Source organism: Dipodomys merriami, unplaced genomic scaffold (genome assembly GCF_024711535.1).
Source record: "Dipodomys merriami isolate MVZ:Mamm:240054 unplaced genomic scaffold, mDipMer1.0.p SCAF_1, whole genome shotgun sequence".
NCBI classification, from domain to species: Eukaryota; Metazoa; Chordata; class Mammalia; order Rodentia; family Heteromyidae; genus Dipodomys; species Dipodomys merriami.
In genome coordinates this window covers 65,089,314-65,107,487 of record NW_027202270.1, presented here as the reverse complement: position 1 = coordinate 65,107,487, position 18,174 = coordinate 65,089,314, and the positions used below count along the sequence as shown (strand labels likewise).

The 18,174-nt window shown below is 38.7% G+C and overlaps 1 pseudogene; it reads right to left on the bottom strand.

The window, feature by feature from the left end:
* Positions 1-5,637: 5,637 nt before the first annotated feature.
* On the bottom strand, positions 5,638-6,614 carry LOC138837909 (activator of 90 kDa heat shock protein ATPase homolog 1 pseudogene; annotated as a pseudogene).
* Between the last annotated feature and the right edge of the window lie 11,560 nt (positions 6,615-18,174).

Sequence of the window (18,174 nt, the reverse complement as noted above, 5' to 3'; positions counted from 1 at the left end):
CCAGGCCCAGAGTTCAAGCCCCAAGACTGACCAAAATAAATAAATAAATAAAGACCTCAAGTGGCACTTTTCACATCCTGTGAACTGTTGGAAGTATCTGTTTAAGATGTGGATGGGTCAGGAGATGTTAGCTTCTTCTGGCCACAGATCTTTGCAGTTGTTTATGGATCATATCCATGTTGTCTGGGACAGAGTTGATTAAGTTTTAGTGTAGGAGTTTAAACTCCAGGCCTGGCTTCCTACACTGGACAAGGCTGGGACTTGAACCTAGGTCTACTGGACTCCTAAACCTTGCATTGTATCTATCTCATTGTGAGTTAAGTTGGTGAGCTTCCCAATTACCTTTTGTTTGTGTTCCAATTCTAAAGTTAATGGTTAGGTAGGTTTGTTGTTGTTGTTGTTGTTAAATCATTATCCTTTGATCACAGGGGGTAAAACCTATAAAAATGCTGACTGAGTGAAATTCAAAAGCACTGCGTTTGTCAATGGCTATTAATCAATCTACAATCAATGTGTAAACTCATTGCTAAACAATTAACTTGCGTAAAAGATATATAAACAAGACCATTTCAGCTAAGGTAGATATTAGCCCATAGTTAGGTCATAGAGGGCTCAGCACTAGTTCTCAAAAGACCAGCACGTCCCCCTTCATTTAATTATTTTTGTAACCTGCCTATTCTATATGTAATGAACTTCCTTAGAAATCAGCCCCCTGGGATCCTTAGGTAATTGGGAATCGTTCCTTTCTGGCTGATTCACAAAACAATCAGTCTCACTAATAATAAATGGAAAATCTAGTTGGGTGTGTGATTGTAAGACAGCAGGCTACAAATAAACAATCAATGTGGCTCCTTGCCCATATCCTGGGAGTTTGCAAAGCAAATTGGATGACCCTGGGGGTGGGGTGTTGGGGAGAGGCTCTTATTGGGCTTTACCTGCTTTCCTAGATGTACAAAAGTATGCACATCTATTTGCTTTGTAAATTCTTATTAGGGCTCATTTCCCGAGGCACAATGAAATAAAGGCTCTGAGTTGTCAAGACAGCTGAACAATGTCAGTCATTTGGGGGAAAATCTAGGACAAGGTCTCCCTGCCTAGAGTTTCAACTCCTACATCAAAAGGTTAATAAACTCTGTCCTGGACAACATGGATACAATCCATAAACAACTGCATAGATCCACGGCCAGTGGAAAGGATCACCTCCTGACCCATCCACATGGTAATCAGATACTACCAACAGTTCTCAGGATGTGAAAAGTGCTACTTTAGGCCTTATATTTTAAGGTAAATATTTATAGTCCCTCAAGCTTCAATTTATTTATACTTTAAAAGAAATCCATCCTTCAAGTGCTATATGGTATATACATTTATATGGGATGTAAACATGACTTCCCTTTTCTCCCTCCTTCTCCCCCCTCAGTCTCCCCTGCTGCCATGATTGGCCATTTCCAACAGCAGCACAACGCAATCCCCTTCCCTACTAAGCACCCTGCCGCTATTCTGAATGTAATTGCTCAGCACCCTGCAGAGAATGCATTCTCTAAAGCAACTGCAAAGCTTTCCCATTGAGACCAGGCCACAGTACCAAAGACTAAGCTGGAAAATGTTAAGGACCTGTTAAAATAATGAGCTTTACTTTTTTCAAATGAAAATATAAACCCCTCAAATTAAGGTCTTGACTCTCAGCTCCATTCTTATTATCCCTGGTCTACAGCTATACTTATTTTCAACCTAGATTATGCAATTGTTGGACTTACAGGACCAAACATGTGATCCATTGAAAATCTTTCTGACACATGACTGGGGTCCATAATTCCCAAGTAACACAAAACTTCCAGGTAGCTTAAAGCCTCACATTTGATTTTCCTAAATCTGGTTTTAGGCAGCCTCAACACAGCAAAAGAAATGGAGGCCTTTTCTCTCCTCCTTGGTCCCACCACACCTATTATCCCTTTCTACCCTTTCCTTGGTGAGAAGAACTAAAAGACCCACTATCTAACAACAGCCGGGACTAGATAACATTAGTCTGGTTTATCCCATGGATCTTTGCTCTACCTTGCATTTCCAAATACAACTTCCTGAGCTTTACAAATCTGCCTGGTTGCTTTCACTTGATTATATTAAACTCGTTCGTTCCACCCACTTTCCTGGGTTCCAAACACCTATGCTTTTGGCTTGGATGCTGGAAATCTACCCAAGGATATTCTATGTGTTTATATTTTAAGTGATAAGGAAATATATGTGCTGTTTGCTGCCATGACAGTGAGGAGCTTTGATGACATAAATGTCTTCAGAAAGATGAGCAAATTGGCCCTTTCACTGAACAAGGCTGCCAAGGAACCGAGGGAATGGGGGTGGTGTCAGCTTCAGAGAAGCACAATCAGGCCTATAAATGAAGCAAATCACTTTCTCTTATAACTGTACTTTAGGAATTGATTTTTATATTAAAATGGACAGATGGATAGGGCATTCAATTAACACGCCTCACCTTTATCTCCTTTGGTTCAAATTAACCCCCTGTTTAAATGCTCTGGGCACCACTGAAAATGAATTAAACAAATTATTGGAAAGTTCCTAATCCCTGATTAGCATCAGATCTTAGCACTTTTCATACTACAAGCATCAAAATACTTTTTTTAAAAAATTAAAGGCTTTCTCACCAGCTCTCCCTACTTTTTTTTTCTGTTATACCACTAAATATAATTTTTAAATCTCAGTTTTTGTACTCCCAACATCAAAAACAAACGCAGAATCTCCATTCTTAAATCAATTATTTTCTTGAGCAACTTATTTGGCATCCATCAATTAAGAAATCATTCATTTTATTCACAAATATTTATTTAGAAACTAGGAAGCATCCTGCAGTAGTAGAATATTACAGCAACACAAATCAGCAGAGATCAAGACAACTTTTGGAGAGGATAAATGAGTCTAATGCCATTGCCAGCGACCAAAACCAGGCTAGGGCCACAAAGAAGTTCATATCTTGAGGAAGGGGAGACTGGGTTTTATACAAGGTGGCTACATACACACACACACACACACACACACACACACACACACACACACACACACACACACACACACACACAATCAAGTTCTTAATCAGAAAGGCAAAGGTCAGGCAGATGTGACATCCACTCCAGACCAGGTGTACAATTTCTACCTTGTGGGCTTTCTGTTATCGATCAAGATAGCCCCTCCTGCTCTGCCGGAGTCCTACCAGCAATCAGTCTCAGCTAGCCACATTCTGGCAAAATGTCCTTTGCTGGGAACACAGTTACTAGGGAGGGGTAACTATGTCTACTTCAAGGAGACAATACCTTTCTCATTGAGTTTACATAAGAGATAGATAATACCACAAATGAATATGGTTATATTATCGGGTATGTTTCTGAAAAGTTAGAACAGTTCCAGTCCCTCAGATCCAGGGATGGGAAGAACTTCGTTTAGAATTACATTGCTATTCACTAAGCAGAAAAAGAATTCAAGGAAAACCCTTCATATCTCTAGGAAACAGGGCTAGGGACAGAGTGAACCCTTCAGTAATAGAAAGAATATACTAGAAATAACACTAACACTACTTCTAAAGTGAGCTTAATAACCCCAAAGTAAACTGCATACTGTCATGAAGAAGGAACTATGGCAAATCAAATAAACTCCAAATATAGACTAAAGCTGTCATCTCTACGGAGATCCAAGCAAATTGTCAACTCTGATTCTGCATCTGCTTAGAGTGGTGACTTGGAGGAGAAATGGGAAAGTGCATGTGGAGGGGTAAGGACCTGAGACCAGGAGGGTGGTATTTCTGTCTTGGAAGGACAGCCACGGCTGGTTTGAAGAGGGTCATGATCATTTCATCTCTGCCAAAGTACAGGTGTCCTTACAACCAATTACACCTGAGCTGCAGAGGGGGCCTGACTCCGAGTGCCAGCTGGAGCCAAAGGAAGGTGGGCTTTTCAAATCCTCTCAAAAAGTTTATTTGAATGCACATGCTTTGGCCCTGTGTTGATTTCAGATGCCAGCAGTCCTCTAAGTACAATTATTAATAGTGATAATTAAAGATTATTTTGCCTTACTGTACATCAGCATTTTACCAGAGACTTTACCAACATTCTCTCATTTATTCCTTAGGGGAAAATAAATCACACAACCTCTATTATTTTTTTCACTTTTTAGTAAGCAGAGGCTTGGAGACTGTGAGACAGAATTTGAATGGATATTTGACTCGAATGTGCTTTAAAAAAAAATGGTATGGGGGAAGGGAGTAGGGAATCTGGAGAGGGGATTATTTGAATGCAAATCCTGGCTCCAGCAGTGACAGGTCTGTAGCTGTAGGCAAACTATTTTAATATTCTTGTGCCTTGGTGGCTTCATCTAGAATATGGGGATAACTAGTAATTACTACTTGTTCTCTGAGAAGAAATACATGGGAAAGGGTCCTGAACACTGCAACTACAAACCTATAAAATGCAATTCAAATAAATCTTAGTAATTATCATTTTTATGATGTATGAGACAACTGGAGACAAGCAGAACACAAGCTCAGACACAGAAAATAATCTGGGTGTATATGGGATGCTGGGGAGGTAGAAAAACAGTTCCCAGAGTGTAATAACTTTGCTGTGACCTATAATGTAACTCTATCTTTATATGTGGGGGAGGAGGAACAAGATGTGTCTTGAAAGAATATACCCAATAGGATCTGAAAGGTAAGATATAGTTTTGCAGCTGCCTTGCTGTTACAGAGATGAATGAAATAAAATCATTGAAGTTAAAGTCAATCTTATTACTCTTGATGGTTTGGCTGCCTGACAACATTTTGGAACTGACAAAGGAAGCAAAGTTACATTACGTAACTTTAAAACTGTCAGAAAAGTGGAGAATAAAATTAAGTTTGTTCCTTTTTACAACTACAGGTGGAGGTAAATTGCACTGCTGGATGAAGGGGAAGGCATGTGACAGGTCTAATATTATAAAGGAATATCTTTATGAGCACTGAAAGTTTTTGTACATAGAATGATTTTTCTCCTGTTTAGGAAGATTACAGAAAACTGATGTATTGCAGGTCAGAGCCAAAAGCAAGAAGTACAACCAGCAACAATATAATAACTATTCAACAAAAGTACAGATGCAAGAGATTACATTTGTTTCAATTTAAGTGTGTTTCTATTTGAAGATATGAGCACCTGATCTGATGTTTACATAGAAACTACTTCCTTTTCATATATCTTGAGTCTCTCTCTTTTCCATCAGAGTTAATGAATCATGATCATAACATGAGCCTTTACTTATAACTATGGTACATGGGCATTTAAATAACCTTCCTCACACTATAAGCTTTCTCAACAAACATTTGTCCACTTCTCTCCAATTACAAGGAAGAAATATCTACTCTCCCTTCAAATAACAATATTTAAACATGGACCCTGGGTCCTAAGCCCACTAGCCTTTCAGGAAGTTTATCTTTTAAAAAAAATTTGTGTAGAATATGTACATATAAAAAAGAATCACCCTCTGATCCCACCCAGCAGAAAACCTGTGCAAACCCAAGGTATGTGTGGAGGGGAGCTACAGCCCCAGTCAGGAGCTGGCTGGACTGAAGTGTTGAGCAGGCTGGAGCCCCTGTTGCTGGCCCTAAAACAAGCGTGCTCCATAGCCAAAGGTCTGTTGATGCCATCAAAGTAATACCGCTGCCATCCGCTCTTCCTCAGGGGTATGGATGCCTCGGCCGTCCACGCACAGCTCGGTCTCTCCATTCTAATCAGTGAAAGTCAAGGTGATGGTGACAAAGTACCCATCTGGCCAAGTCTTAAACCTCCACTTCATCGAAAAATGCTTCTCAGGAACCAGATCAGTAAATTCCCCAGACACGTTGCTATCTACCATGTGGAACATCAGACCTTTATCTGCTTCTAACATTGCAAGAGCATGAGTAAAGGCCTAACTAGCTCTCCTGTGGTAAACACTCCATAGAGCTCTTCTGGTGATGTCAGGAAGGTTTCTCTAAGGGTGATCTTACAAGTGGGGATTTTGACAGCAACAGGTTTGGCCTGGGATTTTGAAGGAGCAGGCTTAACCTTGGCTCCTCAGTTTTCAAGGCTGGCTGCCCCCACTGGGTCTACCGACTCTCCATTCACTGTGGGTAAGATCATGCCCTGAGTGAACTCTGTTTTGAGGGTCCTGATGTAAATTCCCATGGCTTCTCTTAGAAGTTTCACCCCTTCTTCTTTCATTAAGGCCACAAGATTAGTGTCAGGCTCATCTTTGACAAGGCTCACACTAATCTCCACTTCATCCACGCTGTTTACATCAGACAAATTAGAGATTTCCACATGTCCCTTGTATTGTACTCCTGACTTAGAGGTACCTGTCCAGTTCAGTTTGATGTTCCATTCATAAAAGAAGATAAGTTTGCCTTTCCGATTGGTAATAGATGGTCACCTCACACTTGCCCCTCCTCATTCTGTACGTGAACAGCCAGAAACAGTTTTCAGCTTTTCTGTGGACCAGTCTGAAGCATCCTTTTCTGTCCAGTGCCAGTTGTTGACGTTACTGGCATCCACCCACTTATCCATGATCCAGCGTGGGTCGCCCTCACCCCACTTGGCCATCAGCTCTCTTAGCCCTCCGCCACCAGCTCCCAAGCAGCCGCAGTCACAGCCTCAGGACGGCTCCGTCCCAGCCCCCCAGCAGCACCTGCAAACAACTAGAAGCTCAGGAAGTTTATCTAAGCCCTTTTGCATCATCAGTCTTCGAGCTCTTTTTCACTATTATTCACCTACGCTCAAGTATCACTCACTTGAGACTCTGGAAATCTGGATCTCATGGCATTTCTCAGCCATTGCCCTTTCTCTCTAAGATGCCATACACAAGAGAATTTGAAGAGTGAAGCAGCCTCTTCACCTCTCGGGCCCTCTGGAATCCACTCTACTCAGGAGTCTAGTCACACCAGAAACTATCCTCCTGACAAAAATCATGCACATAGCTTGATTCAGGGTCTTCACTTTTTAAAAAAACCATTTTTATATTTCAAAATATGTAGTGATAGGATATTTTCTTCTTTATCTTGGCTTCCATACCATTATACCCTGTCCTCAGTTTTGCTATCATCTCTTCCTGGCTATTCTTTATTTTTCTCACTTCTTCTCTACTATCTGATATTAAATATTCTAGATTCTCTTCTCATGTTATGTTCTCTCCATAGACAATCTCATATATAGAGTTTGTTCATTTCTAGACCTATTACTGGAAATTATAAAAATATGCAGTGGTTCCCCAATGTATACTTCCAGCTCAGTTTCTTCTTCAAGGCTTCAACACTGCAAAATTAGTTAGCTACTCAATGTTTCCCACTTGTTTGTCCCCAGGTACCTTAAAATAGCCCAAACTCATCTTCTAATCTCTCCTTGTAGCTTTTTTTTTTTAAGATCAGGGGCTTGAACTCAGGGCCTAGTCGCAGTCCCTGAGCTCTTTGATTGAAGGCTAGCACTCCACCACTTTGAGCCACAGCACTACTTCTGATTTTCTTGTGGCTAATTAGGATAAGAGTCTCATGGACTTTCCTTCCCAGGCTGGCCTATCCTTGTTCCTCAGCTCTCAGCCTCCTGAGAAGCTAAGATTAAAAGCAGGAGCCACCAGCACCTGGCTCCTCCTACTTCTTATTGATGCTTTAATATATCCTATCTTAAGCATTAGGCTGGTCTAGTATACATCCTGTCAATACCCTTAGATGTAGCTTTGACTTGAAAGGCCCTCTCTCTAGCATATAAACACTAGAATATATCCCGTTCCTCTCAAAAGCCACTACAATTCAAACTTACTTATTAGCATCCTTCACCTGGACTGATTTCTCACTTTCATTTCCAATCCTTTAATACATGGGGGAGTCATATGATTTTTGATGGGGGGGTCATATAATTTTTGATGGAGCTGCAATCATGCCATTCCTATGTTTACACATTTTCATAGCTTTATTGCACATAGAATAAAATCTTTAGCACCCACAGGTCTTATATCGTCTGGTGATTGCTACCCTTTTACCTTCACCTTCAGTTATTTTCACCCTCTATTACTAAGATCTTCCATATGATCCTACAGGACTTGAACATGTGCAAATCATTAAGTGAAAAGTCTTGGTCCTAGCTGCATTTAAGAACTTAGAAAAAGGCTGACACACTAAAAGAGAAATTATTGATTTAAATGTAAGCATTGAAATCAATTACAAAATGAAATTGATGTGCTTAATCCCATTTCTATAATACACAATAACTGACTAGCATTACATTTATCTCTTGCACAGTTAAACATAAATTAAATTTATTTAGGAAATGAATACATATATTTTTATGGCTTCCAAGATTGAGTGTCTTGGGCTTACATCATTCTTTTTTCTTTTACCTTAAAAAAAATTTTAATGCCACTATTGGGGCTTGAATTCAGGGCCTGGAGCTCTTCATAACCAGTGCTCTACCACTTGAACTACATATCCAGTTCCTTTACTGTTTAATTGGAGATAAGAATCTTTTGGATATGTCTGCTCAGACTTGTCCTCAAACTATTTTCTAAGATTTTAGCCTCTTGAGTGGCTGGGATTATAGGTGTGAGCCACCAGTGCCTGGCATGTCATTCTTTAAATATCCATGGAATTCAAATTATGCATCTTACTGATATTTCAAATGTATGCTTTAAAGTTTTTCACATTTGATGCTTCAATTTTTTATATGTTTTGAGGGTACATTGCCAAAGCCTGACTTCAAAATAATACTGAACTTAAAATAATCATGTTACACATACATCCAAAGAAAGAGCCATTTGTAAATTTATGCCACATTTAATAAAATATCAAAATATACTTTCAAATCCAATCGCAGAGATGAATTGAACTACAAATCAAGACTTATAAAAGCTCTTTAAAATAATAAAAACATTATTCTCATTTTATTTTTAAATTGCCATCATTGTTTTGATGAGTAAAACTCATTTTAAATTCTGGAGACTTTCTTATAACTTTTTTTAAGTTAATTTTTTTTTCAGTTTGCTTGACATGATTTGAATTTTAAATACTGAATAATTGGAACTAGAATGGTATTTATTCCACCACTAAAAAGTTACAAAGTATATAAACCTTAAAAATTAATTATTTTGAGATACTGTATGGCTTAATAAAGTTATGTCACTTAAACCAAATATATGTACTTAACTTCAGTTTCCCATCAGCCTAAAGAAATAGATATGTAAGGCATTCATCTTACAGATGAGTAAACTGGGACCCAAAAAGTAAGTGGAAGTGTTTGAACCCAAGCAATCATGTCTTAGAAGCCATGCTCTTAACCACGCAGTTACACAATCCTTAGGGTATAATTGATGATATTAGGTATGTTGTATCAAACTCCCTAGCATACCTTATTGTGACATTACTTAAAAACTATCAGTTTCTTCCATGGTCTCTTTACAAAAGTGTAACATACACAACTTATAATAGGCTCCTTCCTCTCTGCTTCATCATTACCAGAACTATCTACTTCTCCTGTCTACTGGTAGCTGTACCACAAGCAGAGTGTTACCTTGGCCTTAGGTTTTCACTACGTGTAGATTATGATGCCAAGAGGTTACAACTAGCAAATCCCAACCAAAACTAACCTGATACAGCTCTGCCCTCAGTGTGCCTAGAAGAACAAATGTCATATGAGTAATATTACCACAGTCTGGCTAGACTCAGAAATAACTTTAACGAATATTGTACATAAAAATGACTTTATGAGAATATTCTCTAATCTACTAACTCCAGCTTATTGTGCCATGATCCAAATTATACTAACTTACTATTGTCACCTTTTGCAGAATTCCTTAAAAAGGCTTTAACAACATTAAAAATAGAATCATTTGCTTAATCAATGCCCAACAAATAGTGTTACTATCTTGGAGTGTACTGTGCATAAAGACAAAAATACAGATTTCCTTCTTCCATAAACTCCATAAACTTTCATAAGCTCTTAAAAACATTGTTATTTCAGTTTTTTTCTGTGTCATGTAAGCTTTCTTTTTTTTAATCTTCAAAGTTATTTCTATAGGAAAGTAATATACCTACATATTTATAATTTGCATTATTTCTCAGAGGCCTAACAAAAACAAACCAAATGCTAAAGAGTAAAAGTCAAGTCTGTCTATGATCTCTGTAATCATTACAATGAGTATGTAGTTAGGAATAATACCATCACAGTTTTCTGAACTCCAGAATAATTTGGAAAGATAATTTTGGAAGCATTAATAACCATATAATCTCAAGTGATAGTTCAAATTTTACTTACTATCATATTATTACCCTTATTCAGTTATTTTACTGCCCCATAAGGTTATGTAAATTTCTTTGGCTTCAGTCTGTACCACCCACAACCGTGCAAAGTTGGGCTGGCTGGCCAGGCAAAAGTATGAGAGGCTTCTTTGCTTTTCACACCATAATGTCAGGCTGTGGCCGGCATCCTACTTATGGATCACTCTTTAGTCCTCAGCCCAGAAATCCTTCCTTTCCAGCATTCACTGGAACATTAGCTCTGACTGACTTGAACTGTGCCTGCTAAAGCCTGCCAGCTAATGTTCCAATGGAGGAACGCATTAACTACTCCGTTTTCTTGGTTCTTTCAGCTCTATTCTCACAGTATAAGGTGTCAACAAAAAAAAGAAAGAAAGAAAAAGAAAAAAACCAAACCAATATCCCTGGACTACACTAACCTACTTCCTGAATTGCAATTTATTATAATGAGAGTTCACCATTTCAATATATTGTTTGATCTTTGGCAAAACTGTAGTTGAAAATATTACCTGCTACATCTGTAAGACTCAATGTAAAAAGTTTTTTTTTGCAATGGCAAGTTTGTCTTTCTTTCTTTTTTTTAACGCAGATAGGTGCACTTTTAAATGTTAACCGTAGAGAACTCCTCATTTGTCATATTTGCTTTGCGCCTTGGCAGCAAGGAATCAAAAACCTAAATTTACTATTCAATTCCCATGACTAGCTCACTCAGAGCCCTGTTGTGGTAATTTTCCCCTTCTCTCTAAATTAGTTTTTGTTTTTGTTGTTGTTGTTTTTCCAATCTTCTTCTATACCATGCTAGTAGACTATCCACACTGACTCACTACAACTGTAGGGCATTCACCCAGATGGGACAAATAAGTCCTTAAAATACCTTTGTGCTGAGCAAGGATGTCACCTTGAAAGAGATAATAGATATTTCAGGCTTTGCAATTTATAAAGTCTCTGTCACAGCTACTCAGCTCTGCTGCTGTACCATAGAAGTAACCACTGAAAACATGAAATGAATGAATGTGACCATGTCCCCACAGAACTTTCTGTACAAAATATAGGATGAACTAAGACATGTATATACTTATCTAACCCATAACCCAAATGGTTTATAGGGTTTGTTTTGAACTCTTATTATAATATATTAATCTTTTTTGTTTACTATCTTATTGTTTTGATTTGTAATGTTAAATATACTGAGTCAATGGAAAATACCTCATTCAAAACATGAATTACAAATAAAAAGTGAAAAATAAATTGCAAATAATAAGTAAAACCAAATTCAGGTATTTTATAGTATAAACAGCCAAAATGTAACTCATTAAAGTTCTGGTACTGAAAGTTGAAATAAGTGTTGTCCAGAAACTTATACTCTTCTATAAGAAAAAATTAAAAGAAGGTTTTACAAATAACTATACCTCAACTGCTGAAAGAGAGTTGCAAACAGCATTGTGTCAGAGTTCATGAGAGAAGAGTCCTTTAAATCCCAAGAGAAAGAAGATGCTGGTGGAAATGCTATGAGATGTACAGTGAACATTCCAGAGAGGGGTGTCATTTAATCAGAGGAGAAAAAGCGTGAAGTGTCTTGAGAAATTCCCTTTCTTTGAGGCTGCCACTGGGCAGGCACAAAAGATTGAGAGGTTTAAGTGAGAAGTCTTGACAAGGATGAAAAAAAGGCTTGGAATTTTATTAGCAATAGAATCCATTGAAAATTTTAGAGGCAGGCATGGTGGCACACAGATATAATCTCAGTTATTCAGGAGGCAGAGGCAAGAGGAATTTAAATTTGAGACCAGCCTGTGCAAAGGTAGCAAACCCTGTCTCAAAATGAAAACAAAAGCCCTGGAGGACACGGCCCAAATGGCGAAGCCTTTCTTTGGGAGAGGCTTAGCACAATCACTACCAAAGAATAAATAAAATGTTTATTGAGAATTAAGAAAATTAACAAGTTTTATGAAAACTCATAGGAGAGAATGAAAACAGACCACAACCTTTTAAAAGAATAATGTTCAAGGGGCTGGGAAAGTGGCTCAGTGGTAGAGCACTTGCTTTGCATGCATGAGGCCCTGGGTTCGATTCCTCAGCGCCACATAAGCAAAAAGAAAAAAGCCGGAAGTGGCGCTGTGGCTCAAGTGGTAGAGTGCTAGCCTTGAGCTGAAGAGCTGAGGGACAGCGCCCAGGCCCAGAGTTCAGGCCCCACAACCGGACCCAAAAAAAAAAAAAAAAAAAAGAATAATGTTCAAGACCGAAGCAGATATACTTTCTTTGGGAATACATACAAGTTACTTGTAGAGCATTTTCAAACAATAAATATTCCCTAATCCCAAAAGTTTTTATTTAGCTCCTCCTATTGAGAAATTCCCCCACATCCCATCAGTAATAATTGAGAATCATCAGCTTTGCAGGCCACTATTTCAGTATTTAGTGTGTCTCCAGAGTGTTGAATGAAAAAATAAAATTGGATAATTCCTGATAAGAAAGACATTACCACATAAACTCAGACAGGATTTTTTTTTTCTTTTTTTAGCTGTGGGGCTTGAACTCTGGGCCTGGGTGCTATCCCTGAGCTCTTCAGCTCAAGGCTAGCACTCTACCACTTGAGCCACAGTGCCATTTTAGGTTTTCTGCTGGTTTATTGGAGATAAGAGTCTCATGGATTTCCCTGCCCTGACTGGCTGAGAACTGTGATCCTCAGACCTCAGCCTCCTGAGTAGCTAGGATTACAAGCAGGAGCCACCAGTGCCTGTCAAGAATTTTTTTAAAAAATTAAAATATGATAGGAATGTGAATATAGCTGGACACCAGTGGTTCACTCTTGTAATCCTAGCTGCTCAGGAGGCTGATATCTGAGGATTGAGATTCAAAGCCATACCAAGCAGGAAAACTATGAAACTCTTATCGCCAATTAACCACTGAAAACCTGAAAATGGAACTGTATTCAAGTGGTAGATAGTTAGACTTGATTAGAAAAGGTCAGGGACAGTACCCAGGCCCTAAGTTCAAGCCTTAGTAATGGAAGAAATAAACAAAAAAAGTAAAAAGAAAAACAAAAAGTCAATATAAATAAAAGTTGAAGAATCTATGCCTAGGCATAGATAAGGAAGGTCTCTTAGAGTTATCTGGCTACTAATTCAGGAGAGGCACAATCAGGGGCAAAATTGGGTTGAAAGATGGCATGTGGAATCTGAAGTTTAAAACCAATAATACAGGTAAAGAGCAATCCAAAGAAAGAGTGAGCATCTGATGTGTTAAGAATTTAAGGGTAGAAAAAAAGGTGTGGCCCATGTCCAAAGGGAAGTGATCATCATGGCCACCATCTATGCCAAGTCACTGAGAGAGCAAGTTCAGACAGAAGTAAGCACTTAAGGACCACTAATATTCTGATGGCACCAGAAGTAAAAGTGCCATGGAGGAACAGCTAGAGAAAAGGAGAGAAAAATAAACTATCTCCTACAAGCTAGGAGTCAAATTCAAGGGGTCCAAAAGGGACAAATAGGCCAAAATTCCAAGTGCTGAAAACCAGGCATTTTGGACTGAGCAAAGATGTCCCTGTTCACCTCTGGGAGAAGAGCAGATGGGTTGTAGAAGAACACAGACTGCAGGGGATGGAGGCGTGAGCTGGGTGAGGAATTGCAAGCAGCAACTGTAAATCCTCTTGAGAAATTTGGGAGGTTCCCCCCCCACACCAGATACTATAAATAACAAGAATGCAGGAAGCAGGAAGTCAAAAGATGAAAGGGGCATCTTTGTAATAGGAGAGGAGTTTGCAAGGGACAACATTTAGGATTAACTAGTCCCAATGTTACAATCAACCCCTGATGTGATGTGCAGGCCTTGAGATACTTGCCACCGAAAGGTTGGAGGTACTGAATTGGATGTAGGACAACTAGTCAGCAGTCACCATCACCATCATCAAAAGTAAAGAGTCCCTAAGTACACATCACATAAAAGAGCATTACATAAAAGAACTTACAACTATGAGGCTTATATAGTATTAAAACTAAGGCTATCAGAGAGAAAATACAAATGTTGACATGCATATAAAAAGAGCCAGTTGAGAAAACAGAGCTGATTGAAATAATGACTGTATCTTATGGGCAAATAATTGAGGCTATTCATTTTGTGAGGCACAATGTGAAGACCAAGTTATAATGATTAAGTAGTTGTTGGGGTTGGCTCTCAGTTCCTTCAGGGAATCCAGAGAGTGTCAACATCACCAGTCACCCACCAATTACTACACAGATCCATGCACCAGCTCATCATAGAAGGTATCTCAGATTTATGGGTGTTCTAGCCATTTCTCTTACATTTGCCTCAACCAGCTCAGCTTCCTACTAGCTTCCTTTCTTACAAGCAAAACTTCTTTTTGTTTTTTTTTTTTTAATTTCATTTTATTTTATTTGAGAACATACTGTACAGAGGGGTTACAATTACATGGGCAGGATAATGCATACATTTCTTACCAAGCATTGCAGCCTCCTCCTTTGTTTACCCTTCACCTCCCTTCCCAGCCTCCCCCCTCCCCCCCACCCAATCATACCCCCCTCCCCCCCCACACCGACATTGTAAAGCTGGTTTTGACATGACATTTTGTACTTCTCATTGTTGCAACAGGTCCACCTGAATCCTTAAACGACTTGTTTGTCCCCATCTCCTCCACATGTTATACTGACATCAAATATAGTGAAAGCGGGGGTTACACTGTAGGGGAGGGACATACAAAGCAACAAAGAAATAATCTTATAAATGCATTAGAAACACATGCATGAAAGAAACGAAAACATTAAAATACATATTTAAGGGTTCGTTTTCCTAACATCACATTATCTGACCTTTTCCGCTTGACTCATACCTATACTAGATATTGCAAATAAGGGAAACCATGGGACCTATGTTTCTTTGGGCCTGGCTTACTTCACTTAATATAATTTTTTCCAAACCTTTCCATTTCCTAACAAATGGGGAAATGTCATTCTTTCTGATGGAGGCATAGAATTCCATTGTGTATATATACCACATTTTCTTGATCCATTCATCTACTGAGGGGCATCTGGGTTGGTTCCATATCTTAGCTATGGTAAATAATGCTGCAATAAACATAGTTGTGCTGGTAGCTTACAAGCTAAACTTCTAACAACAACAACAACAACAAAAATCTTATAAGATGTCATCCTCACCTCCTCACCCATAGACACCTTCCAACTTTCTATTTATATGAGATCCTCATATCATACTTCCTGAGCTCTGAGCCAAACCCAACAGGGCCATCAGTTAAGTCAGGTGACAGGAACACAAGGGAGAAGAGCATTTCGAAAATATATTTTCTATTCAATACTATTTGCTCTGAGACCCTGGGTCCTTGAAGTATCTGAAAAATAAAATGTTTGAGACAAAGGAGTCTATCCTTCCCCAGATCAGACGACAGTCATTACTCCTTCATAATTAGATAGGGAAGAGGAATCATTCTTAGGGGACATGTTGTGGTGAGGGCAAAAGCCAGAAGTGCTTTTTCAGAGATTGCCAGTGTTTGCAAAGCTGAATTGGGTAGAATTTAACAATGCAGGCAGTCTTGGCTACAAGCCTGACTTCTCAGAGTTCATTTTTCCCCAACTGAGTAGCCTTTTCCAGATTCTTCTCTGGACTGAGCTTCTTAGATAAGCAGTTTGTTGATTCTTCCCATTCCACTCATTAGACTTAAAGGATGTTGAGTGCCCCCAGTAGCAGGTTGGATTCATCTGAATGTTGATGCAGCCCAAATCAGGTAATGTGCTGTGATAGCCTGAATAGTCAGAGAACCTTGCTGCTATAGGATGTCACTTTCAGAATTCCTCTGCTGTAAAACACATCCTCTGGATCATCTGTCCTCACTCTCATCCAAACCATTCTTTTCCAGGCCAAGCCACTAAAACACTTCCAACCAGTGCTCTAAACAACATGGCTACAACCTCTGAGCATTTCTACCCATTTCGATGAGATTCTGTCCTTCCTCTGAGTAGAAATAACAACTGACTTCACAGCTAATGACCTTGTTCTTACTGGACACTGGCCATCTATCCTCACTGGTCTGACCGGGAGGGCCAACAGTCTTATATGTGGCCTGTCATGGGGTCTTTATAATCTTTGGCAGAACTAGGTAAAGCAGTAATAGAGCAACCACCAAGGAACCACTTGGAGACCACACAGCAAGTAGCTTAAGAGCTAAACTCATCCACAGATTCCCCTCAGACAGGCTCAGGAAATATCTATCTATCCTATCCCATGCGAAGCAATAGGAAGGCTGGGAGACATTTCAATTGTAGGGTCATTAGCAATTGATCCACGTTCTGTTTGTTCTCTTGGCTTCTTATAATCATCCCTGAACTGATCTTAATATTAAAGTAAAACAGAAGTTGAGGCCCAATCTACCACCTCAGTATCGCTCAAATCCATCATTTTATGGAAAATTTTAAGCTTCTGCAGAGCAAAAAATAGCATAATTTCAGAAAAAAGAAAACAACAGATTGTCATCCATATTTGCTGAAAATATTTTCTCCAAAGAGTTAATATTTATATTACTTAAAAACTCATATAAAATGATAAGAAAAAATCTAACTACTTCTACTTATCAGCAATTCAACTTTGAGTATAAAATTTAATTTCTTCTTGCCTCATTTGTCTCATCTATGGAATGCAGGTAGGAATAGCACCTTGTCTGAGATTCTGTTCAATTAAATGAAATGTACATTTCAAGTTCAAAAGATAGGCTTACTTGAGAGCTCATGTGACTTGGAAGGTGAAGATAGGAGGATCAAGGCCCACATCCAGGTCCAGTAAAAGCACAAGTTCTATCTGGAAAGCTAAATTAAAGCTAAAGGATTGGATACATGGCGTAAGTGGTAGAGTACTTGCCTACTAACTGGGAGATCCTGAATTAAACCCCCAATATTGAAGAAGGAAGGAAGGAAGGAAGGGAGAGAGGGAGGGAGGAAAGATGGAAAGAGAAAAGTCTTGGAGGTATGTGCAACTGATATAGGGTTTGTCCAGCATATGTAAGACTTTGGGTTCAATTTTCATTGCTGAAAAAAATATATAAATAAAGCCAGCCCAGGAAACATGATAGTTTCCTTTCTTTCACTTCTCCTTTTTTCATTCTAACACCAAAATGAGGAAATCTGAACAAATAACTTGATATTGGAGGGAAGACAGTGAAAAAGTAAGGAAAGCCAACTTTACTAGGTACCCAAGAAATTCAGATTGAAAGAAATAAACAAAAACAACCTATCTCTACTACAGAGGACAAGTGAGAAATGATGCATACCACATTCACTGTGTGTGACAGTACAAACTTAGACAAAGATTTTCATTCCTACAAAATTCATTACAGTAAAAACATCCAAAAACCCTTGTGTACACTGATGAACAATAACACATCATTTAATTGTATAGGAGAAGATGCAGGGAACCTTAAATCGTATCTGTATTATGGTGATATCAATATGCATGCAAACAAGGAGATTTCACTCCTGGCCATTTATCCAAAGGATTATAAATCAGGATACAGTAAAGCTACCAGCACAACCATGTTCACTAAAGCACTATTCACCATAGCCAAGGTATGGAATGTTATAAATGTACTCTCCAAAAACCATCAGAGTCACAACAGTAAAAATGAAAAAAAAAAAAAAAAGAATTATCTCAGCAAGGCAAAACTTACTTCTTTTTTTGGTATATATTTTTATTGTAAAAATACTGTTACAGAGGGGTTACAGTTACATGAGTAAGGTTGTTACCTCCTCAGTTGTTTTTCCCTTACTATGTTTCCCTCCCCACAAAATTTACTTCTGTAGAAGGGTGTGCCATCAGCCAAAAATCTGGCCAGCAAAGCACACTTA